The sequence below is a fragment of the Gasterosteus aculeatus genome, chromosome 11 (assembly GCF_964276395.1).
Source record: "Gasterosteus aculeatus chromosome 11, fGasAcu3.hap1.1, whole genome shotgun sequence".
Taxonomy (NCBI): Eukaryota; Metazoa; Chordata; class Actinopteri; order Perciformes; family Gasterosteidae; genus Gasterosteus; species Gasterosteus aculeatus.
Window position 1 is genome coordinate 1,568,796 of NC_135699.1, and position 26,745 is coordinate 1,595,540.

Sequence of the window (26,745 nt, forward strand, 5' to 3'; positions counted from 1 at the left end):
AATCACCTAAAGAATACTCGCGTTGAGGTATAACGTGGTTGGCTTTGGACGAGGTCTAGACCGTCAGAGCCGTTTCCTCCAACTATATTGGAACTCCTACGACAAATTGAAATCTCCTGGTGGTAAAATGCAAAGGTAGCAGGTCAAAGTCAGTTACAACGCGACGAGAATGGGATTCGTGATCAGATTGAAGAGCTTTTGTCGGAAGAAATGTGTAAATATGACCACTTCTACAAACCGTCGTTGGCGGACTATAAGGACGCGCGGATGGCCTGTCATTCATGGAGGGAGATCTCCGCAAACGTCGGTTTTCCGGTCGCGGGGTCCACAAAGTTCGAATCCCATTCTCGTCGCGTTGTAACTGACTTTGACCTGCTACCTTTGCATTTTACCACCGGGAGATTTCAATTTGTCGTAGGAGTTCCAATATAGTTGGAGGAAACGGCTCTGACGGTCTAGACCTCGTCCAAAGCCAACCACGTTATACCTTTAATGCAACAACCGATTCTGCGGATTCAAATGGCCAGCCATTGTTTCTTCCATCAACCACAGGCAAAAATGGATTCAAAATCACCTAAAGAATACTCGCGTTGAGGTATAACGTGGTTGGCTTTGGACGAGGTCTAGACCGTCAGAGCCGTTTCCTCCAACTATATTGGAACTCCTACGACAAATTGAAATCTCCTGGTGGTAAAATGCAAAGGTAGCAGGTCAAAGTCAGTTACAACGCGACGAGAATGGGATTCGTGATCAGATTGAAGAGCTTTTGTCGGAAGAAATGTGTAAATATGACCACTTCTACAAACCGTCGTTGGCGGACTATAAGGACGCGCGGATGGCCTGTCATTCATGGAGGGAGATCTCCGCAAACGTCGGTTTTCCGGTCGCGGGGTCCACAAAGTTCGAATCCCATTCTCGTCGCGTTGTAACTGACTTTGACCTGCTACCTTTGCATTTTACCACCGGGAGATTTCAATTTGTCGTAGGAGTTCCAATATAGTTGGAGGAAACGGCTCTGACGGTCTAGACCTCGTCCAAAGCCAACCACGTTATACCTTTAATGCAACAACCGATTCTGCGGATTCAAATGGCCAGCCATTGTTTCTTCCATCAACCACAGGCAAAAATGGATTCAAAATCACCTAAAGAATACTCGCGTTGAGGTATAACGTGGTTGGCTTTGGACGAGGTCTAGACCGTCAGAGCCGTTTCCTCCAACTATATTGGAACTCCTACGACAAATTGAAATCTCCTGGTGGTAAAATGCAAAGGTAGCAAGCCAAAGTCAGTTACAACGCGACGAGAATGGGATTCGAACCCATGCGTGCAGAGCACAATGGATTAGCAGTCCATCGCCTTAACCACTCGGCCACCTCGTCGTGTGGCTTCCAGCTTTGCAGGATAGTTAGATAATTGGCAACATTGTAGCATGTTTTCATGGTCCTGGGAGGTTCTAAAAAGCGTTTATATGCAGTGGCCGGCTTATCCCAATTGGACCCAAGCATCTATATAGTGGGGGATTAGCTCAAATGGTAGAGCGCTCGCTTAGCATGCGAGAAGTAGCGGGATCGATGCCTGCATCCTCCATTGTTCTTCATTTTCAGGTGAGGACATAACGACGCATGAACTTAAGGCTGCTGCATGCTTCTGCGTCTTAACGCACCGTCGCGTCGACGCGCTCATTTAAATTCATGCATCGCCACTGTTGCTTTTCATTGCGGACACATTTGTCCCGTACTTTCCTCCACAACTTTGTGGACCCCGCGACCGGAAAACCGACGTTTGCGGAGATCTCCCTCCATGAATGACAGGCCATCCGCGCGTCCTTATAGTCCGCCAACGACGGTTTGTAGAAGTGGTCATATTTACACATTTCTTCCGACAAAAGCTCTTCAATCTGATCACGAATCCCATTCTCGTCGCGTTGTAACTGACTTTGGCTTGCTACCTTTGCATTTTACCACCAGGAGATTTAAATTTGTCGTAGGAGTTCCAATATAGTTGGAGGAAACGGCTCTGACGGTCTAGACCTCGTCCAAAGCCAACCACGTTATACCTTTAATGCAACAACCGATTCTGCGGGTTCAAATGGCCAGCCATTGTTTCTTCCATCAACCACAGGCAAAAATGGATTCAAAATCACCTAAAGAATACTCGCGTTGAGGTATAACGTGGTTGGCTTTGGACGAGGTCTAGACCGTCAGAGCCGTTTCCTCCAACTATATTGGAACTCCTACGACAAATTGAAATCTCCTGGTGGTAAAATGCAAAGGTAGCAAGCCAAAGTCAGTTACAACGCGACGAGAATGGGATTCGTGATCAGATTGAAGAGCTTTTGTCGGAAGAAATGTGTAAATATGACCACTTCTACAAACCGTCGTTGGCGGACTATAAGGACGCGCGGATGGCCTGTCATTCATGGAGGGAGATCTCCGCAAACGTCGGTTTTCCGGTCGCGGGGTCCACAAAGTTGTGGAGGAAAATACGGGACAAATGTGTCCGCAATGAAAAGCAACAGTGGCGATGCATGAATTTAAATGAGCGCGTCGACGCGACGGTGCGTTAAGACGCAGAAGCATGCAGCAGCCTTAAGTTCATGCGTCGTTATGTCCTCACCTGAAAATGAAGAACAATGGAGGATGCAGGCATCGATCCCGCTACTTCTCGCATGCTAAGCGAGCGCTCTACCATTTGAGCTAATCCCCCACTATATAGATGCTTGGGTCCAATTGGGATAAGCCGGCCACTGCATATAAACGCTTTTTAGAACCTCCCAGGACCATGAAAACATGCTACAATGTTGCCAATTATCTAACTATCCTGCAAAGCTGGAAGCCACACGACGAGGTGGCCGAGTGGTTAAGGCGATGGACTGCTAATCCATTGTGCTCTGCACGCATGGGTTCGAATCCCATTCTCGTCGCGTTGTAACTGACTTTGGCTTGCTACCTTTGCATTTTACCACCAGGAGATTTCAATTTGTCGTAGGAGTTCCAATATAGTTGGAGGAAACGGCTCTGACGGTCTAGACCTCGTCCAAAGCCAACCACGTTATACCTTTAATGCAACAACCGATTCTGCGGATTCAAATGGCCAGCCATTGTTTCTTCCATCAACCACAGGCAAAAATGGATTCAAAATCACCTAAAGAATACTCGCGTTGAGGTATAACGTGGTTGGCTTTGGACGAGGTCTAGACCGTCAGAGCCGTTTCCTCCAACTATATTGGAACTCCTTCGACAAATTGAAATCTCCTGGTGGTAAAATGCAAAGGTAGCAAGCCAAAGTCAGTTACAACGCGACGAGAATGGGATTCGTGATCAGATTGAAGAGCTTTTGTCGGAAGAAATGTGTAAATATGACCACTTCTACAAACCGTCGTTGGCGGACTATAAGGACGCGCGGATGGCCTGTCATTCATGGAGGGAGATCTCCGCAAACGTCGGTTTTCCGGTCGCGGGGTCTTCAAAGTTCGAATCCCATTCTCGTCACGTTGTAACTGACTTTGACTTGCTACCTTTGCATTTTACCACCAGGAGATATTAATTTGTCGTAGGAGTTCCAATATAGTTGGAGGAAACGGCTCTGACGGTCTAGACCTCGTCCAGAGCCAACCACGTTATACCTTCAATGCAACAACCGATTCTGCGGATTCAAATGGCCAGCCATTGTTTCTTCCATCAACCACAGGCAAAAATGGATTCAAAATCACCTAAAGAATACTCGCGTTGAGGTACAACGTGGTTGGCTTTGGACGAGGTCTAGACCGTCAGAGCCGTTTCCTCCAACTATATTGGAACTCCTTCGACAAATTGAAATCTCCTGGTGGTAAAATGCAAAGGTAGCAAGCCAAAGTCAGTTACAACGCGACGAGATTTCAATTTGTCGTAGGAGTTCCAATATAGTTGGAGGAAACGGCTCTGACGGTCTAGACCTCGTCCAGAGCCAACCACGTTATACCTTTAATGCAACAACCGATTCTGCTCTGACGGTCTAGACCTCGTCCAGAGCCAACCACGTTATACCCTTAATGCAACAACCGATTCTGCGGATTCAAATGGCCAGCCATTGTTTCTTCCATCAACCACAGGCAAAAATGGATTCAAAATCACCTAAAGAATACTCGCGTTGAGGTATAACGTGGTTGGCTTTGGACGAGGTCTAGACCGTCAGAGCCGTTTCCTCCAACTATATTGGAACTCCTTCGACAAATTGAAATCTCCTGGTGGTAAAATGCAAAGGTAGCAAGCCAAAGTCAGTTACAACGCGACGAGAATGGGATTCGTGATCAGATTGAAGAACTTTTGTCGGAAGAAATGTGTAAATATGACCACTTCTACAAACCGTCGTTGGCGGACTATAAGGACGCGCGGATGGCCTGTCATTCATGGAGGGAGATCTCCGCAAATGTCGGTTTTCCGGTCGCGGGGTCTACAAAGTTCGAATCCCATTCTCGTCACGTTGTAACTGACTTTGACTTGCTACCTTTGCATTTTACCACCAGGAGATATTAATTTGTCGTAGGAGTTCCAATATAGTTGGAGGAAACGGCTCTGACGGTCTAGACCTCGTCCAAAGCCAACCACGTTATACCTTTAATGCAACAACCGATTCTGCATGGCCTGGACCTCGTCCAGACCCAACCACGTTATACCTTTAATGCAACAACCGATTCTGCGGATTCAAATGGCCAGCCATTGTTTCTTCCATCAACCACAGGCAAAAATGGATTCAAAATCACCTAAAGAATACTCGCGTTGAGGTATAACGTGGTTGGCTTTGGACGAGGTCTAGGCCGTCAGAGCCGTTTCCTCCAACTATATTGGAACTCCTTCGACAAATTGAAATCTCCTGGTGGTAAAATGCAAAGGTAGCAAGCCAAAGTCACTTACAACGCGACGAGAATGGGATTCGTGATCAGATTGAAGAACTTTTGTCGGAAGAAATGTGTAAATATGACAACTTCTACAAACCGTCGTTGGCGGACTATAAGGACGCGCGGATGGCCTGTCATTCATGGAGGGAGATCTCCGCAAACGTCGGTTTTCCGGTCGCGGGGTCTACAAAGTTCGAATCCCATTCTCGTTGCGTTGTAACTGACTTTGACCTGCTACCTTTGCATTTTACCACCAGGAGATTTCAATTTGTCGTAGGAGTTCCAATATAGTTGGAGGAAACGGCTCTGACGGTCTAGACCTCGTCCAAAGCCAACCACGTTATACCTTTAATGCAACAACCGATTCTGCGGATTCAAATGGCCAGCCATTGTTTCTTCCATCAACCACAGGCAAAAATGGATTCAAAATCACCTAAAGAATACTCGCGTTGAGGTATAACGTGGTTGGCTTTGGACGAGGTCTAGGCCGTCAGAGCCGTTTCCTCCAACTATATTGGAACTCCTACGACAAATTGAAATCTCCTGGTGGTAAAATGCAAAGGTAGCAAGCCAAAGTCAGTTACAACGCGACGAGAATGGGATTCGTGATCAGATTGAAGAGCTTTTGTCGGAAGAAATGTGTAAATATGACCACTTCTACAAACCGTCGTTGGCTGACTATAAGGACGCGCGGATGGCCTGTCATTCATGGAGGGAGATCTCCGCAAACGTCGGTTTTCCGGTCGCGGGGTCCACAAAGTTGTGGAGGAAAATACGGGACAAATGTGTCCGCAATGAAAAGCAACAGTGGCGATGCATGAATTTATATGAGCGCGTCGACGCGACGGTGCGTTAAGACGCAGAAGCATGCAGCAGCCTTAAGTTCATGCGTCGTTATGTCCTCACCTGAAAATGAAGAACAATGGAGGATGCAGGCATCGATCCCGCTACTTCTCGCATGCTAAGCGAGCGCTCTACCATTTGAGCTAATCCCCCACTATATAGATGCTTGGGTCCAATTGGGATAAGCCGGCCCCTGCATATAAACGCTTTTTAGAACCTCCCAGGACCATGAAAACATGCTACGATGTTGCCAATTATCTAACTATCCTGCAAAGTTGGAAGCCACACGACGAGGTGGCCGAGTGGTTAAGGCGATGGACTGCTAATCCATTGTGCTCTGCACGCATGGGTTCGAATCCCATTCTCGTCGCGTCGTAACTGACTTTGGCTTGCTACCTTTGCATTTTACCACCAGGAGATTTCAATTTGTCGTAGGAGTTCCAATATAGTTGGAGGAAACGGCTCTGACGGTCTAGACCTCGTCCAGAGCCAACCACGTTATACCTTTAATGCAACAACCGATTCTGCGGATTCAAATGGCCAGCCATTGTTTCTTCCATCAACCACAGGCAAAAATGGATTCAAAATCACCTAAAGAATACTCGCGTTGAGGTATAACGTGGTTGGCTCTGGACGAGGTCTAGACCGTCAGAGCCGTTTCCTCCAACTATATTGGAACTCCTACGACAAATTGAAATCTCCTGGTGGTAAAATGCAAAGGTAGCAAGCCAAAGTCAGTTACAACGCGACGAGAATGGGATTCGTGATCAGATTGAAGAGCTTTTGTCGGAAGAAATGTGTAAATATGACCACTTCTACAAACCGTCGTTGGCGGACTATAAGGACGCGCGGATGGCCTGTATTCATGGAGGGAGATCTCCGCAAACGTCGGTTTTCCGGTCGCGGGGTCCACAAAGTTCGAATCCCATTCTCGTCGCGTTGTAACTGACTTTGACCTGCTACCTTTGCATTTTACCACCAGGAGATTTCAATTTGTCGTAGGAGTTCCAATATAGTTGGAGGAAACGGCTCTGACGGTCTAGACCTCGTCCAAAGCCAACCACGTTATACCTTTAATGCAACAACCGATTCTGCGGATTCAAATGGCCAGCCATTGTTTCTTCCATCAACCACAGGCAAAAATGGATTCAAAATCACCTAAAGAATACTCGCGTTGAGGTATAACGTGGTTGGCTTTGGACGAGGTCTAGACCGTAAGAGCCGTTTCCTCCAACTATATTGGAACTCCTACGACAAATTGAAATCTCCTGGTGGTAAAATGCAAAGGTAGCAGGTCAAAGTCAGTTACAACGCGACGAGAATGGGATTCGTGATCAGATTGAAGAGCTTTTGTCGGAAGAAATGTGTAAATATGACCACTTCTACAAACCGTCGTTGGCGGACTATAAGGACGCGCGGATGGCCTGTCATTCATGGAGGGAGATCTCCGCAAACGTCGGTTTTCCGGTCGCGGGGTCCACAAAGTTCGAATCCCATTCTCGTCGCGTTGTAACTCACTTTGGCTTGCTACCTTTGCATTTTACCACCAGGAGATTTCAATTTGTCGTAGGAGTTCCAATATAGTTGGAGGAAACGGCTCTGACGGTCTAGACCTCGTCCAGAGCCAACCACGTTATACCTTTAATGCAACAACCGATTCTGCGGATTCAAATGGCCAGCCATTGTTTCTTCCATCAACCACAGGCAAAAATGGATTCAAAATCACCTAAAGAATACTCGCGTTGAGGTATAACGTGGTTGGCTTTGGACGAGGTCTAGACCGTCAGAGCCGTTTCCTCCAACTATATTGGAACTCCTTCGACAAATTGAAATCTCCTGGTGGTAAAATGCAAAGGTAGCAAGCCAAAGTCAGTTACAACGCGACGAGAATGGGATTCGTGATCAGATTGAAGAACTTTTGTCGGAAGAAATGTGTAAATATGACCACTTCTACAAACCGTCGTTGGCGGACTATAAGGACGCGCGGATGGCCTGTCATTCATGGAGGGAGATCTCCGCAAACGTTGGTTTTCCGGTCGCGGGGTCCACAAAGTTGTGGAGGAAAATACGGGACAAATGTGTCCGCAATGAAAAGCAACAGTGGCGATGCATGAATTTAAATGAGCGCGTCGACGCGACGGTGCGTTAAGACGCAGAGCATGCAGCAGCCTTAAGTTCATGCGTCGTTATGTCCTCACCTGAAAATGAAGAACAATGGAGGATGCAGGCATCGATCCCGCTACTTCTCGCATGCTAAGCGAGCGCTCTACCATTTGAGCTAATCCCCCACTATATAGATGCTTGGGTCCAATTGGGATAAGCCGGCCCCTGCATATAAACGCTTTTTAGAACCTCCCAGGACCATGAAAACATGCTACAATGTTGCCAATTATCTAACTATCCTGCAAAGCTGGAAGCCACACGACGAGGTGGCCGAGTGGTTAAGGCGATGGACTGCTAATCCATTGTGCTCTGCACGCATGGGTTCGAATCCCATTCTCGTCGCGTAGTAACTCACTTTGGCTTGCTACCTTTGCATTTTACCACCAGGAGATTTCAATTTGTCGTAGGAGTTCCAATATAGTTGGAGGAAACGGCTCTGACGGTCTAGACCTCGTCCAGAGCCAACCACGTTATACCTTTAATGCAACAACCGATTCTGCGGATTCAAATGGCCAGCCATTGTTTCTTCCATCAACCACAGGCAAAAATGGATTCAAAATCACCTAAAGAATACTCGCGTTGAGGTATAACGTGGTTGGCTTTGGACGAGGTCTAGACCGTAAGAGCCGTTTCCTCCAACTATATTGGAACTCCTACGACAAATTGAAATCTCCTGGTGGTAAAATGCAAAGGTAGCAAGCCAAAGTCAGTTACAACGCGACGAGAATGGGATTCGTGATCAGATTGAAGAGCTTTTGTCGGAAGAAATGTGTAAATATGACCACTTCTACAAACCGTCGTTGGCGGACTATAAGGACGCGCGGATGGCCTGTCATTCATGGAGGGAGATCTCCGCAAACGTCGGTTTTCCGGTCGCGGGGTCCACAAAGTTCGAATCCCATTCTCGTCGCGTTGTAACTCACTTTGGCTTGCTACCTTTGCATTTTACCACCAGGAGATTTCAATTTGTCGTAGGAGTTCCAATATAGTTGGAGGAAACGGCTCTGACGGTCTAGACCTCGTCCAGAGCCAACCACGTTATACCTTTAATGCAACAACCGATTCTGCGGATTCAAATGGCCAGCCATTGTTTCTTCCATCAACCACAGGCAAAAATGGATTCAAAATCACCTAAAGAATACTCGCGTTGAGGTATAACGTGGTTGGCTTTGGACGAGGTCTAGACCGTCAGAGCCGTTTCCTCCAACTATATTGGAACTCCTTCGACAAATTGAAATCTCCTGGTGGTAAAATGCAAAGGTAGCAAGCCAAAGTCAGTTACAACGCGACGAGAATGGGATTCGTGATCAGATTGAAGAACTTTTGTCGGAAGAAATGTGTAAATATGACCACTTCTACAAACCGTCGTTGGCGGACTATAAGGACGCGCGGATGGCCTGTCATTCATGGAGGGAGATCTCCGCAAACGTTGGTTTTCCGGTCGCGGGGTCCACAAAGTTGTGGAGGAAAATACGGGACAAATGTGTCCGCAATGAAAAGCAACAGTGGCGATGCATGAATTTAAATGAGCGCGTCGACGCGACGGTGCGTTAAGACGCAGAGCATGCAGCAGCCTTAAGTTCATGCGTCGTTATGTCCTCACCTGAAAATGAAGAACAATGGAGGATGCAGGCATCGATCCCGCTACTTCTCGCATGCTAAGCGAGCGCTCTACCATTTGAGCTAATCCCCCACTATATAGATGCTTGGGTCCAATTGGGATAAGCCGGCCCCTGCATATAAACGCTTTTTAGAACCTCCCAGGACCATGAAAACATGCTACAATGTTGCCAATTATCTAACTATCCTGCAAAGCTGGAAGCCACACGACGAGGTGGCCGAGTGGTTAAGGCGATGGACTGCTAATCCATTGTGCTCTGCACGCATGGGTTCGAATCCCATTCTCGTCGCGTAGTAACTCACTTTGGATTGCTACCTTTGCATTTTACCACCAGGAGATTTCAATTTGTCGTAGGAGTTCCAATATAGTTGGAGGAAACGGCTCTGACGGTCTAGACCTCGTCCAGAGCCAACCACGTTATACCTTTAATGCAACAACCGATTCTGCGGATTCAAATGGCCAGCCATTGTTTCTTCCATCAACCACAGGCAAAAATGGATTCAAAATCACCTAAAGAATACTCGCGTTGAGGTATAACGTGGTTGGCTTTGGACGAGGTCTAGACCGTAAGAGCCGTTTCCTCCAACTATATTGGAACTCCTACGACAAATTGAAATCTCCTGGTGGTAAAATGCAAAGGTAGCAAGCCAAAGTCAGTTACAACGCGACGAGAATGGGATTCGTGATCAGATTGAAGAACTTTTGTCGGAAGAAATGTGTAAATATGACCACTTCTACAAACCGTCGTTGGCGGACTATAAGGACGCGCGGATGGCCTGTCATTCATGGAGGGAGATCTCCGCAAATGTCGGTTTTCCGGTCGCGGGGTCTACAAAGTTCGAATCCCATTCTCGTCACGTTGTAACTGACTTTGACTTGCTACCTTTGCATTTTACCACCAGGAGATATTAATTTGTCGTAGGAGTTCCAATATAGTTGGAGGAAACGGCTCTGACGGTCTAGACCTCGTCCAAAGCCAACCACGTTATACCTTTAATGCAACAACCGATTCTGCATGGCCTGGACCTCGTCCAGACCCAACCACGTTATACCTTTAATGCAACAACCGATTCTGCGGATTCAAATGGCCAGCCATTGTTTCTTCCATCAACCACAGGCAAAAATGGATTCAAAATCACCTAAAGAATACTCGCGTTGAGGTATAACGTGGTTGGCTTTGGACGAGGTCTAGGCCGTCAGAGCCGTTTCCTCCAACTATATTGGAACTCCTTCGACAAATTGAAATCTCCTGGTGGTAAAATGCAAAGGTAGCAAGCCAAAGTCACTTACAACGCGACGAGAATGGGATTCGTGATCAGATTGAAGAACTTTTGTCGGAAGAAATGTGTAAATATGACAACTTCTACAAACCGTCGTTGGCGGACTATAAGGACGCGCGGATGGCCTGTCATTCATGGAGGGAGATCTCCGCAAACGTCGGTTTTCCGGTCGCGGGGTCTACAAAGTTCGAATCCCATTCTCGTTGCGTTGTAACTGACTTTGACCTGCTACCTTTGCATTTTACCACCAGGAGATTTCAATTTGTCGTAGGAGTTCCAATATAGTTGGAGGAAACGGCTCTGACGGTCTAGACCTCGTCCAAAGCCAACCACGTTATACCTTTAATGCAACAACCGATTCTGCGGATTCAAATGGCCAGCCATTGTTTCTTCCATCAACCACAGGCAAAAATGGATTCAAAATCACCTAAAGAATACTCGCGTTGAGGTATAACGTGGTTGGCTTTGGACGAGGTCTAGGCCGTCAGAGCCGTTTCCTCCAACTATATTGGAACTCCTACGACAAATTGAAATCTCCTGGTGGTAAAATGCAAAGGTAGCAAGCCAAAGTCAGTTACAACGCGACGAGAATGGGATTCGTGATCAGATTGAAGAGCTTTTGTCGGAAGAAATGTGTAAATATGACCACTTCTACAAACCGTCGTTGGCTGACTATAAGGACGCGCGGATGGCCTGTCATTCATGGAGGGAGATCTCCGCAAACGTCGGTTTTCCGGTCGCGGGGTCCACAAAGTTGTGGAGGAAAATACGGGACAAATGTGTCCGCAATGAAAAGCAACAGTGGCGATGCATGAATTTATATGAGCGCGTCGACGCGACGGTGCGTTAAGACGCAGAAGCATGCAGCAGCCTTAAGTTCATGCGTCGTTATGTCCTCACCTGAAAATGAAGAACAATGGAGGATGCAGGCATCGATCCCGCTACTTCTCGCATGCTAAGCGAGCGCTCTACCATTTGAGCTAATCCCCCACTATATAGATGCTTGGGTCCAATTGGGATAAGCCGGCCCCTGCATATAAACGCTTTTTAGAACCTCCCAGGACCATGAAAACATGCTACGATGTTGCCAATTATCTAACTATCCTGCAAAGTTGGAAGCCACACGACGAGGTGGCCGAGTGGTTAAGGCGATGGACTGCTAATCCATTGTGCTCTGCACGCATGGGTTCGAATCCCATTCTCGTCGCGTCGTAACTGACTTTGGCTTGCTACCTTTGCATTTTACCACCAGGAGATTTCAATTTGTCGTAGGAGTTCCAATATAGTTGGAGGAAACGGCTCTGACGGTCTAGACCTCGTCCAGAGCCAACCACGTTATACCTTTAATGCAACAACCGATTCTGCGGATTCAAATGGCCAGCCATTGTTTCTTCCATCAACCACAGGCAAAAATGGATTCAAAATCACCTAAAGAATACTCGCGTTGAGGTATAACGTGGTTGGCTCTGGACGAGGTCTAGACCGTCAGAGCCGTTTCCTCCAACTATATTGGAACTCCTACGACAAATTGAAATCTCCTGGTGGTAAAATGCAAAGGTAGCAAGCCAAAGTCAGTTACAACGCGACGAGAATGGGATTCGTGATCAGATTGAAGAGCTTTTGTCGGAAGAAATGTGTAAATATGACCACTTCTACAAACCGTCGTTGGCGGACTATAAGGACGTGCGGATGGCCTGTATTCATGGAGGGAGATCTCCGCAAACGTCGGTTTTCCGGTCGCGGGGTCCACAAAGTTCGAATCCCATTCTCGTCGCGTTGTAACTGACTTTGACCTGCTACCTTTGCATTTTACCACCAGGAGATTTCAATTTGTCGTAGGAGTTCCAATATAGTTGGAGGAAACGGCTCTGACGGTCTAGACCTCGTCCAAAGCCAACCACGTTATACCTTTAATGCAACAACCGATTCTGCGGATTCAAATGGCCAGCCATTGTTTCTTCCATCAACCACAGGCAAAAATGGATTCAAAATCACCTAAAGAATACTCGCGTTGAGGTATAACGTGGTTGGCTTTGGACGAGGTCTAGACCGTAAGAGCCGTTTCCTCCAACTATATTGGAACTCCTACGACAAATTGAAATCTCCTGGTGGTAAAATGCAAAGGTAGCAGGTCAAAGTCAGTTACAACGCGACGAGAATGGGATTCGTGATCAGATTGAAGAGCTTTTGTCGGAAGAAATGTGTAAATATGACCACTTCTACAAACCGTCGTTGGCGGACTATAAGGACGCGCGGATGGCCTGTCATTCATGGAGGGAGATCTCCGCAAACGTCGGTTTTCCGGTCGCGGGGTCCACAAAGTTCGAATCCCATTCTCGTCGCGTTGTAACTCACTTTGGCTTGCTACCTTTGCATTTTACCACCAGGAGATTTCAATTTGTCGTAGGAGTTCCAATATAGTTGGAGGAAACGGCTCTGACGGTCTAGACCTCGTCCAGAGCCAACCACGTTATACCTTTAATGCAACAACCGATTCTGCGGATTCAAATGGCCAGCCATTGTTTCTTCCATCAACCACAGGCAAAAATGGATTCAAAATCACCTAAAGAATACTCGCGTTGAGGTATAACGTGGTTGGCTTTGGACGAGGTCTAGACCGTCAGAGCCGTTTCCTCCAACTATATTGGAACTCCTTCGACAAATTGAAATCTCCTGGTGGTAAAATGCAAAGGTAGCAAGCCAAAGTCAGTTACAACGCGACGAGAATGGGATTCGTGATCAGATTGAAGAACTTTTGTCGGAAGAAATGTGTAAATATGACCACTTCTACAAACCGTCGTTGGCGGACTATAAGGACGCGCGGATGGCCTGTCATTCATGGAGGGAGATCTCCGCAAACGTTGGTTTTCCGGTCGCGGGGTCCACAAAGTTGTGGAGGAAAATACGGGACAAATGTGTCCGCAATGAAAAGCAACAGTGGCGATGCATGAATTTAAATGAGCGCGTCGACGCGACGGTGCGTTAAGACGCAGAGCATGCAGCAGCCTTAAGTTCATGCGTCGTTATGTCCTCACCTGAAAATGAAGAACAATGGAGGATGCAGGCATCGATCCCGCTACTTCTCGCATGCTAAGCAAGCGCTCTACCATTTGAGCTAATCCCCCACTATATAGATGCTTGGGTCCAATTGGGATAAGCCGGCCCCTGCATATAAACGCTTTTTAGAACCTCCCAGGACCATGAAAACATGCTACAATGTTGCCAATTATCTAACTATCCTGCAAAGCTGGAAGCCACACGACGAGGTGGCCGAGTGGTTAAGGCGATGGACTGCTAATCCATTGTGCTCTGCACGCATGGGTTCGAATCCCATTCTCGTCGCGTAGTAACTCACTTTGGCTTGCTACCTTTGCATTTTACCACCAGGAGATTTCAATTTGTCGTAGGAGTTCCAATATAGTTGGAGGAAACGGCTCTGACGGTCTAGACCTCGTCCAGAGCCAACCACGTTATACCTTTAATGCAACAACCGATTCTGCGGATTCAAATGGCCAGCCATTGTTTCTTCCATCAACCACAGGCAAAAATGGATTCAAAATCACCTAAAGAATACTCGCGTTGAGGTATAACGTGGTTGGCTTTGGACGAGGTCTAGACCGTAAGAGCCGTTTCCTCCAACTATATTGGAACTCCTACGACAAATTGAAATCTCCTGGTGGTAAAATGCAAAGGTAGCAAGCCAAAGTCAGTTACAACGCGACGAGAATGGGATTCGTGATCAGATTGAAGAGCTTTTGTCGGAAGAAATGTGTAAATATGACCACTTCTACAAACCGTCGTTGGCGGACTATAAGGACGCGCGGATGGCCTGTCATTCATGGAGGGAGATCTCCGCAAACGTCGGTTTTCCGGTCGCGGGGTCCACAAAGTTGTGGAGGAAAATACGGGACAAATGTGTCCGCAATGAAAAGCAACAGTGGCGATGCATGAATTTAAATGAGCGCGTCGACGCGACGGTGCGTTAAGACGCAGAAGCATGCAGCAGCCTTAAGTTAATGCGTCGTTATGTCCTCACCTGAAAATGAAGAACAATGGAGGATGCAGGCATCGATCCCGCTACTTCTCGCATGCTAAGCGAGCGCTCTACCATTTGAGCTAATCCCCCACTATATAGATGCTTGGGTCCAATTGGGATAAGCCGGCCCCTGCATATAAACGCTTTTTAGAACCTCCCAGGACCATGAAAACATGCTACAATGTTGCCAATTATCTAACTATCCTGCAAAGCTGGAAGCCACACGACGAGGTGGCCGAGTGGTTAAGGCGATGGACTGCTAATCCATTGTGCTCTGCACGCATGGGTTCGAATCCCATTCTCGTCGCGTTGTAAGTCACTTTGGCTTGCTACCTTTGCATTTTACCACCAGGAGATTTCAATTTGTCGTAGGAGTTCCAATATAGTTGGAGGAAACGGCTCTGACGGTCTAGACCTCGTCCAGAGCCAACCACGTTATACCTTTAATGCAACAACCGATTCTGCGGATTCAAATGGCCAGCCATTGTTTCTTCCATCAACCACAGGCAAAAATGGATTCAAAATCACCTAAAGAATACTCGCGTTGAGGTATAACGTGGTTGGCTCTGGACGAGGTCTAGACCGTCAGAGCCGTTTCCTCCAACTATATTGGAACTCCTACGACAAATTGAAATCTCCTGGTGGTAAAATGCAAAGGTAGCAAGCCAAAGTCAGTTACAACGCGACGAGAATGGGATTCGTGATCAGATTGAAGAGCTTTTGTCGGAAGAAATGTGTAAATATGACCACTTCTACAAACCGTCGTTGGCGGACTATAAGGACGCGCGGATGGCCTGTATTCATGGAGGGAGATCTCCGCAAACGTCGGTTTTCCGGTCGCGGGGTCCACAAAGTTCGAATCCCATTCTCGTCGCGTTGTAACTGACTTTGACCTGCTACCTTTGCATTTTACCACCAGGAGATTTCAATTTGTCGTAGGAGTTCCAATATAGTTGGAGGAAACGGCTCTGACGGTCTAGACCTCGTCCAAAGCCAACCACGTTATACCTTTAATGCAACAACCGATTCTGCGGATTCAAATGGCCAGCCATTGTTTCTTCCATCAACCACAGGCAAAAATGGATTCAAAATCACCTAAAGAATACTCGCGTTGAGGTATAACGTGGTTGGCTTTGGACGAGGTCTAGACCGTCAGAGCCGTTTCCTCCAACTATATTGGAACTCCTTCGACAAATTGAAATCTCCTGGTGGTAAAATGCAAAGGTAGCAAGCCAAAGTCAGTTACAACGCGACGAGAATGGGATTCGTGATCAGATTGAAGAACTTTTGTCGGAAGAAATGTGTAAATATGACCACTTCTACAAACCGTCGTTGGCGGACTATAAGGACGCGCGGATGGCCTGTCATTCATGGAGGGAGATCTCCGCAAACGTTGGTTTTCCGGTCGCGGGGTCCACAAAGTTGTGGAGGAAAATACGGGACAAATGTGTCCGCAATGAAAAGCAACAGTGGCGATGCATGAATTTAAATGAGCGCGTCGACGCGACGGTGCGTTAAGACGCAGAGCATGCAGCAGCCTTAAGTTCATGCGTCGTTATGTCCTCACCTGAAAATGAAGAACAATGGAGGATGCAGGCATCGATCCCGCTACTTCTCGCATGCTAAGCGAGCGCTCTACCATTTGAGCTAATCCCCCACTATATAGATGCTTGGGTCCAATTGGGATAAGCCGGCCCCTGCATATAAACGCTTTTTAGAACCTCCCAGGACCATGAAAACATGCTACAATGTTGCCAATTATCTAACTATCCTGCAAAGCTGGAAGCCACACGACGAGGTGGCCGAGTGGTTAAGGCGATGGACTGCTAATCCATTGTGCTCTGCACGCATGGGTTCGAATCCCATTCTCGTCGCGTAGTAACTCACTTTGGCTTGCTACCTTTGCATTTTACCACCAGGAGATTTCAATTTGTCGTAGGAGTTCCAATATAGTTGGAGGAAACGGCTCTGACGGTCTAGACCTCGTCCAGAGCCAACCACGTTATACCTTTAATGCAACAACCGATTCTGCGGATTCAAATGGCCAGCCATTGTTTCTTCCATCAACCACAGGCAAAAATGGATTCAAAATCACCTAAAGAATACTCGCGTTGAGGTATAACGTGGTTGGCTTTGGACGAGGTCTAGACCGTAAGAGCCGTTTCCTCCAACTATATTGGAACTCCTACGACAAATTGAAATCTCCTGGTGGTAAAATGCAAAGGTAGCAAGCCAAAGTCAGTTACAACGCGACGAGAATGGGATTCGTGATCAGATTGAAGAGCTTTTGTCGGAAGAAATGTGTAAATATGACCACTTCTACAAACCGTCGTTGGCGGACTATAAGGACGCGCGGATGGCCTGTCATTCATGGAGGGAGATCTCCGCAAACGTCGGTTTTCCGGTCGCGGGGTCCACAAAGTTGTGGAGGAAAATACGGGACAAATGTGTCCGCAATGAAAAGCAACAGTGGCGATGCATGAATTTAAATGAGCGCGTCGACGCGACGGTGCGTTAAGACGCAGAAGCATGCAGCAGCCTTAAGTTAATGCGTCGTTATGTCCTCACCTGAAAATGAAGAACAATGGAGGATGCAGGCATCGATCCCGCTACTTCTCGCATGCTAAGCGAGCGCTCTACCATTTGAGCTAATCCCCCACTATATAGATGCTTGGGTCCAATTGGGATAAGCCGGCCCCTGCATATAAACGCTTTTTAGAACCTCCCAGGACCATGAAAACATGCTACAATGTTGCCAATTATCTAACTATCCTGCAAAGCTGGAAGCCACACGACGAGGTGGCCGAGTGGTTAAGGCGATGGACTGCTAATCCATTGTGCTCTGCACGCATGGGTTCGAATCCCATTCTCGTCGCGTTGTAAGTCACTTTGGCTTGCTACCTTTGCATTTTACCACCAGGAGATTTCAATTTGTCGTAGGAGTTCCAATATAGTTGGAGGAAACGGCTCTGACGGTCTAGACCTCGTCCAGAGCCAACCACGTTATACCTTTAATGCAACAACCGATTCTGCGGATTCAAATGGCCAGCCATTGTTTCTTCCATCAACCACAGGCAAAAATGGATTCAAAATCACCTAAAGAATACTCGCGTTGAGGTATAACGTGGTTGGCTTTGGACGAGGTCTAGACCGTAAGAGCCGTTTCCTCCAACTATATTGGAACTCCTACGACAAATTGAAATCTCCTGGTGGTAAAATGCAAAGGTAGCAAGCCAAAGTCAGTTACAACGCGACGAGAATGGGATTCGTGATCAGATTGAAGAGCTTTTGTCGGAAGAAATGTGTAAATATGACCACTTCTACAAACCGTCGTTGGCGGACTATAAGGACGCGCGGATGGCCTGTCATTCATGGAGGGAGATCTCCGCAAACGTCGGTTTTCCGGTCGCGGGGTCCACAAAGTTCGAATCCCATTCTCGTCGCGTTGTAACTCACTTTGGCTTGCTACCTTTGCATTTTACCACCAGGAGATTTCAATTTGTCGTAGGAGTTCCAATATAGTTGGAGGAAACGGCTCTGACGGTCTAGACCTCGTCCAGAGCCAACCACGTTATACCTTTAATGCAACAACCGATTCTGCGGATTCAAATGGCCAGCCATTGTTTCTTCCATCAACCACAGGCAAAAATGGATTCAAAATCACCTAAAGAATACTCGCGTTGAGGTATAACGTGGTTGGCTTTGGACGAGGTCTAGACCGTCAGAGCCGTTTCCTCCAACTATATTGGAACTCCTTCGACAAATTGAAATCTCCTGGTGGTAAAATGCAAAGGTAGCAAGCCAAAGTCAGTTACAACGCGACGAGAATGGGATTCGTGATCAGATTGAAGAACTTTTGTCGGAAGAAATGTGTAAATATGACCACTTCTACAAACCGTCGTTGGCGGACTATAAGGACGCGCGGATGGCCTGTCATTCATGGAGGGAGATCTCCGCAAACGTTGGTTTTCCGGTCGCGGGGTCCACAAAGTTGTGGAGGAAAATACGGGACAAATGTGTCCGCAATGAAAAGCAACAGTGGCGATGCATGAATTTAAATGAGCGCGTCGACGCGACGGTGCGTTAAGACGCAGAGCATGCAGCAGCCTTAAGTTCATGCGTCGTTATGTCCTCACCTGAAAATGAAGAACAATGGAGGATGCAGGCATCGATCCCGCTACTTCTCGCATGCTAAGCGAGCGCTCTACCATTTGAGCTAATCCCCCACTATATAGATGCTTGGGTCCAATTGGGATAAGCCGGCCCCTGCATATAAACGCTTTTTAGAACCTCCCAGGACCATGAAAACATGCTACAATGTTGCCAATTATCTAACTATCCTGCAAAGCTGGAAGCCACACGACGAGGTGGCCGAGTGGTTAAGGCGATGGACTGCTAATCCATTGTGCTCTGCACGCATGGGTTCGAATCCCATTCTCGTCGCGTAGTAACTCACTTTGGATTGCTACCTTTGCATTTTACCACCAGGAGATTTCAATTTGTCGTAGGAGTTCCAATATAGTTGGAGGAAACGGCTCTGACGGTCTAGACCTCGTCCAGAGCCAACCACGTTATACCTTTAATGCAACAACCGATTCTGCGGATTCAAATGGCCAGCCATTGTTTCTTCCATCAACCACAGGCAAAAATGGATTCAAAATCACCTAAAGAATACTCGCGTTGAGGTATAACGTGGTTGGCTTTGGACGAGGTCTAGACCGTAAGAGCCGTTTCCTCCAACTATATTGGAACTCCTACGACAAATTGAAATCTCCTGGTGGTAAAATGCAAAGGTAGCAAGCCAAAGTCAGTTACAACGCGACGAGAATGGGATTCGTGATCAGATTGAAGAGCTTTTGTCGGAAGAAATGTGTAAATATGACCACTTCTACAAACCGTCGTTGGCGGACTATAAGGACGCGCGGATGGCCTGTCATTCATGGAGGGAGATCTCCGCAAACGTCGGTTTTCCGGTCGCGGGGTCCACAAAGTTGTGGAGGAAAATACGGGACAAATGTGTCCGCAATGAAAAGCAACAGTGGCGATGCATGAATTTAAATGAGCGCGTCGACGCGACGGTGCGTTAAGACGCAGAAGCATGCAGCAGCCTTAAGTTAATGCGTCGTTATGTCCTCACCTGAAAATGAAGAACAATGGAGGATGCAGGCATCGATCCCGCTACTTCTCGCATGCTAAGCGAGCGCTCTACCATTTGAGCTAATCCCCCACTATATAGATGCTTGGGTCCAATTGGGATAAGCCGGCCCCTGCATATAAACACTTTTTAGAACCTCCCAGGACCATGAAAACATGCTACAATGTTGCCAATTATCTAACTATCCTGCAAAGTTGGAAGCCACACGACGAGGTGGCCGAGTGGTTAAGGCGATGGACTGCTAATCCATTGTGCTCTGCACGCATGGGTTCGAATCCCATTCTCGTCGCGTCGTAACTGACTTTGGCTTGCTACCTTTGCATTTTACCACCAGGAGATTTCAATTTGTCGTAGGAGTTCCAATATAGTTGGAGGAAACGGCTCTGACGGTCTAGACCTCGTCCAAAGCCAACCACGTTATACCTTTAATGCAACAACCGATTCTGCGGATTCAAATGGCCAGCCATTGTTTCTTCCATCAACCACAGGCAAAAATGGATTCAAAATCACCTAAAGAATACTCGCGTTGAGGTATAACGTGGTTGGCTTTGGACGAGGTCTAGACCGTCAGAGCCGTTTCCTCCAACTATATTGGAACTCCTACGACAAATTGAAATCTCCTGGTGGTAAAATGCAAAGGTAGCAAGCCAAAGTCAGTTACAACGCGACGAGAATGGGATTCGTGATCAGATTGAAGAGCTTTTGTCGGAAGAAATGTGTAAATATGACCACTTCTACAAACCGTCGTTGGCGGACTATAAGGACGCGCGGATGGCCTGTCATTCATGGAGGGAGATCTCCGCAAACGTCGGTTTTCCGGTCGCGGGGTCCACAAAGTTGTGGAGGAAAATACGGGACAAATGTGTCCGCAATGAAAAGCAACAGTGGCGATGCATGAATTTAAATGAGCGCGTCGACGCGACGGTGCGTTAAGACGCAGAAGCATGCAGCAGCCTTAAGTTCATGCGTCGTTATGTCCTCACCTGAAAATGAAGAACAATGGAGGATGCAGGCATCGATCCCGCTACTTCTCGCATGCTAAGCGAGCGCTCTACCATTTGAGCTAATCCCCCACTATATAGATGCTTGGGTCCAATTGGGATAAGCCGGCCCCTGCATATAAACGCTTTTTAGAACCTCCCAGGACCATGAAAACATGCTACAATGTTGCCAATTATCTAACTATCCTGCAAAGTTGGAAGCCACACGACGAGGTGGCCGAGTGGTTAAGGCGATGGACTGCTAATCCATTGTGCTCTGCACGCATGGGTTCGAATCCCATTCTCGTCGCGTCGTAACTGACTTTGGCTTGCTACCTTTGCATTTTACCACCAGGAGATTTCAATTTGTCGTAGGAGTTCCAATATAGTTGGAGGAAACGGCTCTGACGGTCTAGACCTCGTCCAGAGCCAACCACGTTATACCTTTAATGCAACAACCGATTCTGCGGATTCAAATGGCCAGCCATTGTTTCTTCCATCAACCACAGGCAAAAATGGATTCAAAATCACCTAAAGAATACTCGCGTTGAGGTATAACGTGGTTGGCTTTGGACGAGGTCTAGACCGTCAGAGCCGTTTCCTCCAACTATATTGGAACTCCTACGACAAATTGAAATCTCCTGGTGGTAAAATGCAAAGGTAGCAAGCCAAAGTCAGTTACAACGCGACGAGAATGGGATTCGTGATCAGATTGAAGAGCTTTTGTCGGAAGAAATGTGTAAATATGACCACTTCTACAAACCGTCGTTGGCGGACTATAAGGACGCGCGGATGGCCTGTCATTCATGGAGGGAGATCTCCGCAAACGTCGGTTTTCCGGTCGCGGGGTCCACAAAGTTGTGGAGGAAAATACGGGACAAATGTGTCCGCAATGAAAAGCAACAGTGGCGATGCATGAATTTAAATGAGCGCGTCGACGCGACGGTGCGTTAAGACGCAGAAGCATGCAGCAGCCTTAAGTTAATGCGTCGTTATGTCCTCACCTGAAAATGAAGAACAATGGAGGATGCAGGCATCGATCCCGCTACTTCTCGCATGCTAAGCGAGCGCTCTACCATTTGAGCTAATCCCCCACTATATAGATGCTTGGGTCCAATTGGGATAAGCCGGCCCCTGCATATAAACGCTTTTTAGAACCTCCCAGGACCATGAAAACATGCTACAATGTTGCCAATTATCTAACTATCCTGCAAAGCTGGAAGCCACACGACGAGGTGGCCGAGTGGTTAAGGCGATGGACTGCTAATCCATTGTGCTCTGCACGCATGGGTTCGAATCCCATTCTCGTCGCGTTGTAAGTCACTTTGGCTTGCTACCTTTGCATTTTACCACCAGGAGATTTCAATTTGTCGTAGGAGTTCCAATATAGTTGGAGGAAACGGCTCTGACGGTCTAGACCTCGTCCAGAGCCAACCACGTTATACCTTTAATGCAACAACCGATTCTGCGGATTCAAATGGCCAGCCATTGTTTCTTCCATCAACCACAGGCAAAAATGGATTCAAAATCACCTAAAGAATACTCGCGTTGAGGTATAACGTGGTTGGCTTTGGACGAGGTCTAGACCGTAAGAGCCGTTTCCTCCAACTATATTGGAACTCCTACGACAAATTGAAATCTCCTGGTGGTAAAATGCAAAGGTAGCAAGCCAAAGTCAGTTACAACGCGACGAGAATGGGATTCGTGATCAGATTGAAGAGCTTTTGTCGGAAGAAATGTGTAAATATGACCACTTCTACAAACCGTCGTTGGCGGACTATAAGGACGCGCGGATGGCCTGTCATTCATGGAGGGAGATCTCCGCAAACGTCGGTTTTCCGGTCGCGGGGTCCACAAAGTTCGAATCCCATTCTCGTCGCGTTGTAACTCACTTTGGCTTGCTACCTTTGCATTTTACCACCAGGAGATTTCAATTTGTCGTAGGAGTTCCAATATAGTTGGAGGAAACGGCTCTGACGGTCTAGACCTCGTCCAGAGCCAACCACGTTATACCTTTAATGCAACAACCGATTCTGCGGATTCAAATGGCCAGCCATTGTTTCTTCCATCAACCACAGGCAAAAATGGATTCAAAATCACCTAAAGAATACTCGCGTTGAGGTATAACGTGGTTGGCTTTGGACGAGGTCTAGACCGTCAGAGCCGTTTCCTCCAACTATATTGGAACTCCTACGACAAATTGAAATCTCCTGGTGGTAAAATGCAAAGGTAGCAAGCCAAAGTCAGTTACAACGCGACGAGAATGGGATTCGTGATCAGATTGAAGAGCTTTTGTCGGAAGAAATGTGTAAATATGACCACTTCTACAAACCGTCGTTGGCGGACTATAAGGACGCGCGGATGGCCTGTCATTCATGGAGGGAGATCTCCGCAAACGTCGGTTTTCCGGTCGCGGGGTCCACAAAGTTGTGGAGGAAAATACGGGACAAATGTGTCCGCAATGAAAAGCAACAGTGGCGATGCATGAATTTAAATGAGCGCGTCGACGCGACGGTGCGTTAAGACGCAGAAGCATGCAGCAGCCTTAAGTTCATGCGTCGTTATGTCCTCACCTGAAAATGAAGAACAATGGAGGATGCAGGCATCGATCCCGCTACTTCTCGCATGCTAAGCGAGCGCTCTACCATTTGAGCTAATCCCCCACTATATAGATGCTTGGGTCCAATTGGGATAAGCCGGCCCCTGCATATAAACGCTTTTTAGAACCTCCCAGGACCATGAAAACATGCTACAATGTTGCCAATTATCTAACTATCCTGCAAAGTTGGAAGCCACACGACGAGGTGGCCGAGTGGTTAAGGCGATGGACTGCTAATCCATTGTGCTCTGCACGCATGGGTTCGAATCCCATTCTCGTCGCGTCGTAACTGACTTTGGCTTGCTACCTTTGCATTTTACCACCAGGAGATTTCAATTTGTCGTAGGAGTTCCAATATAGTTGGAGGAAACGGCTCTGACGGTCTAGACCTCGTCCAGAGCCAACCACGTTATACCTTTAATGCAACAACCGATTCTGCGGATTCAAATGGCCAGCCATTGTTTCTTCCATCAACCACAGGCAAAAATGGATTCAAAATCACCTAAAGAATACTCGCGTTGAGGTATAACGTGGTTGGCTTTGGACGAGGTCTAGACCGTCAGAGCCGTTTCCTCCAACTATATTGGAACTCCTACGACAAATTGAAATCTCCTGGTGGTAAAATGCAAAGGTAGCAAGCCAAAGTCAGTTACAACGCGACGAGAATGGGATTCGTGATCAGATTGAAGAGCTTTTGTCGGAAGAAATGTGTAAATATGACCACTTCTACAAACCGTCGTTGGCGGACTATAAGGACGCGCGGATGGCCTGTCATTCATGGAGGGAGATCTCCGCAAACGTCGGTTTTCCGGTCGCGGGGTCCACAAAGTTGTGGAGGAAAATACGGGACAAATGTGTCCGCAATGAAAAGCAACAGTGGCGATGCATGAATTTAAATGAGCGCGTCGACGCGACGGTGCGTTAAGACGCAGAAGCATGCAGCAGCCTTAAGTTCATGCGTCGTTATGTCCTCACCTGAAAATGAAGAACAATGGAGGATGCAGGCATCGATCCCGCTACTTCTCGCATGCTAAGCGAGCGCTCTACCATTTGAGCTAATCCCCCACTATATAGATGCTTGGGTCCAATCCTAAAGAATACTCGCGTTGAGGTATAACGTGGTTGGCTTTGGACGAGGTCTAGACCGTAAGAGCCGTTTCCTCCAACTATATTGGAACTCCTACGACAAATTGAAATCTCCTGGTGGTAAAATGCAAAGGTAGCAGGTCAAAGTCAGTTACAACGCGACGAGAATGGGATTCGTGATCAGATTGAAGAGCTTTTGTCGGAAGAAATGTGTAAATATGACCACTTCTACAAACCGTCGTTGGCGGACTATAAGGACGCGCGGATGGCCTGTATTCATGGAGGGAGATCTCCGCAAACGTCGGTTTTCCGGTCGCGGGGTCCACAAAGTTCGAATCCCATTCTCGTCGCGTTGTAACTGACTTTGACCTGCTACCTTTGCATTTTACCACCAGGAGATTTCAATTTGTCGTAGGAGTTCCAATATAGTTGGAGGAAACGGCTCTGACGGTCTAGACCTCGTCCAAAGCCTACCACGTTATACCTTTAATGCAACAACCGATTCTGCGGATTCAAATGGCCAGCCATTGTTTCTTCCATCAACCACAGGCAAAAATGGATTCAAAATCACCTAAAGAATACTCGCGTTGAGGTATAACGTGGTTGGCTTTGGACGAGGTCTAGACCGTCAGAGCCGTTTCCTCCAACTATATTGGAACTCCTACGACAAATTGAAATCTCCTGGTGGTAAAATGCAAAGGTAGCAGGTCAAAGTCAGTTACAACGCGACGAGAATGGGATTCGTGATCAGATTGAAGAGCTTTTGTCGGAAGAAATGTGTAAATATGACCACTTCTACAAACCGTCGTTGGCGGACTATAAGGACGCGCGGATGGCCTGTCATTCATGGAGGGAGATCTCCGCAAACGTCGGTTTTCCGGTCGCGGGGTCCACAAAGTTCGAATCCCATTCTCGTCGCGTTGTAACTGACTTTGACCTGCTACCTTTGCATTTTACCACCGGGAGATTTCAATTTGTCGTAGGAGTTCCAATATAGTTGGAGGAAACGGCTCTGACGGTCTAGACCTCGTCCAAAGCCAACCACGTTATACCTTTAATGCAACAACCGATTCTGCGGATTCAAATGGCCAGCCATTGTTTCTTCCATCAACCACAGGCAAAAATGGATTCAAAATCACCTAAAGAATACTCGCGTTGAGGTATAACGTGGTTGGCTTTGGACGAGGTCTAGACCGTCAGAGCCGTTTCCTCCAACTATATTGGAACTCCTACGACAAATTGAAATCTCCTGGTGGTAAAATGCAAAGGTAGCAAGCCAAAGTCAGTTACAACGCGACGAGAATGGGATTCGTGATCAGATTGAAGAGCTTTTGTCGGAAGAAATGTGTAAATATGACCACTTCTACAAACCGTCGTTGGCGGACTATAAGGACGCGCGGATGGCCTGTCATTCATGGAGGGAGATCTCCGCAAACGTCGGTTTTCCGGTCGCGGGGTCCACAAAGTTGTGGAGGAAAATACGGGACAAATGTGTCCGCAATGAAAAGCAACAGTGGCGATGCATGAATTTAAATGAGCGCGTCGACGCGACGGTGCGTTAAGACGCAGAAGCATGCAGCAGCCTTAAGTTCATGCGTCGTTATGTCCTCACCTGAAAATGAAGAACAATGGAGGATGCAGGCATCGATCCCGCTACTTCTCGCATGCTAAGCGAGCGCTCTACCATTTGAGCTAATCCCCCACTATATAGATGCTTGGGTCCAATCCTAAAGAATACTCGCGTTGAGGTATAACGTGGTTGGCTTTGGACGAGGTCTAGACCGTAAGAGCCGTTTCCTCCAACTATATTGGAACTCCTACGACAAATTGAAATCTCCTGGTGGTAAAATGCAAAGGTAGCAGGTCAAAGTCAGTTACAACGCGACGAGAATGGGATTCGTGATCAGATTGAAGAGCTTTTGTCGGAAGAAATGTGTAAATATGACCACTTCTACAAACCGTCGTTGGCGGACTATAAGGACGCGCGGATGGCCTGTATTCATGGAGGGAGATCTCCGCAAACGTCGGTTTTCCGGTCGCGGGGTCCACAAAGTTCGAATCCCATTCTCGTCGCGTTGTAACTGACTTTGACCTGCTACCTTTGCA

The 26,745-nt window shown here is 47.3% G+C and overlaps 15 non-coding genes across 15 annotated transcripts; 14 read left to right on the forward strand and 1 right to left on the reverse strand.

Moving 5' to 3' along the window:
• Positions 1 to 1,297: 1,297 nt before the first annotated feature.
• trnas-gcu (transfer RNA serine (anticodon GCU)) lies at positions 1,298 to 1,379 on the reverse strand. Its single transcript has one exon. It is a non-coding gene; the product is annotated as a tRNA-Ser (tRNA).
• A 1,462-nt stretch (positions 1,380 to 2,841) lies between these two features.
• trnas-gcu (transfer RNA serine (anticodon GCU)) lies at positions 2,842 to 2,923 on the forward strand. The gene has a single exon. It is a non-coding gene; the product is annotated as a tRNA-Ser (tRNA).
• Positions 2,924 to 6,007: 3,084 nt separating this feature from the next.
• Positions 6,008 to 6,089, forward strand: trnas-gcu (transfer RNA serine (anticodon GCU)). Its single transcript has one exon. It is a non-coding gene; the product is annotated as a tRNA-Ser (tRNA).
• Positions 6,090 to 8,142: 2,053 nt separating this feature from the next.
• On the forward strand, positions 8,143 to 8,224 carry trnas-gcu (transfer RNA serine (anticodon GCU)). Its single transcript has one exon. It is a non-coding gene; the product is annotated as a tRNA-Ser (tRNA).
• Positions 8,225 to 9,710: 1,486 nt separating this feature from the next.
• Positions 9,711 to 9,792, forward strand: trnas-gcu (transfer RNA serine (anticodon GCU)). Its single transcript has one exon. It is a non-coding gene; the product is annotated as a tRNA-Ser (tRNA).
• Positions 9,793 to 11,908: 2,116 nt separating this feature from the next.
• trnas-gcu (transfer RNA serine (anticodon GCU)) lies at positions 11,909 to 11,990 on the forward strand. The gene has a single exon. It is a non-coding gene; the product is annotated as a tRNA-Ser (tRNA).
• Positions 11,991 to 14,043: 2,053 nt separating this feature from the next.
• trnas-gcu (transfer RNA serine (anticodon GCU)) lies at positions 14,044 to 14,125 on the forward strand. Its single transcript has one exon. It is a non-coding gene; the product is annotated as a tRNA-Ser (tRNA).
• Positions 14,126 to 15,044: 919 nt separating this feature from the next.
• trnas-gcu (transfer RNA serine (anticodon GCU)) lies at positions 15,045 to 15,126 on the forward strand. The gene has a single exon. It is a non-coding gene; the product is annotated as a tRNA-Ser (tRNA).
• Positions 15,127 to 16,611: 1,485 nt separating this feature from the next.
• On the forward strand, positions 16,612 to 16,693 carry trnas-gcu (transfer RNA serine (anticodon GCU)). Its single transcript has one exon. It is a non-coding gene; the product is annotated as a tRNA-Ser (tRNA).
• A 919-nt stretch (positions 16,694 to 17,612) lies between these two features.
• trnas-gcu (transfer RNA serine (anticodon GCU)) lies at positions 17,613 to 17,694 on the forward strand. Its single transcript has one exon. It is a non-coding gene; the product is annotated as a tRNA-Ser (tRNA).
• Positions 17,695 to 19,180: 1,486 nt separating this feature from the next.
• On the forward strand, positions 19,181 to 19,262 carry trnas-gcu (transfer RNA serine (anticodon GCU)). Its single transcript has one exon. It is a non-coding gene; the product is annotated as a tRNA-Ser (tRNA).
• Positions 19,263 to 20,181: 919 nt separating this feature from the next.
• trnas-gcu (transfer RNA serine (anticodon GCU)) lies at positions 20,182 to 20,263 on the forward strand. Its single transcript has one exon. It is a non-coding gene; the product is annotated as a tRNA-Ser (tRNA).
• Positions 20,264 to 21,182: 919 nt separating this feature from the next.
• On the forward strand, positions 21,183 to 21,264 carry trnas-gcu (transfer RNA serine (anticodon GCU)). The gene has a single exon. It is a non-coding gene; the product is annotated as a tRNA-Ser (tRNA).
• A 919-nt stretch (positions 21,265 to 22,183) lies between these two features.
• On the forward strand, positions 22,184 to 22,265 carry trnas-gcu (transfer RNA serine (anticodon GCU)). Its single transcript has one exon. It is a non-coding gene; the product is annotated as a tRNA-Ser (tRNA).
• A 1,487-nt stretch (positions 22,266 to 23,752) lies between these two features.
• Positions 23,753 to 23,834, forward strand: trnas-gcu (transfer RNA serine (anticodon GCU)). Its single transcript has one exon. It is a non-coding gene; the product is annotated as a tRNA-Ser (tRNA).
• The last annotated feature ends 2,911 nt before the right edge of the window (positions 23,835 to 26,745 follow it).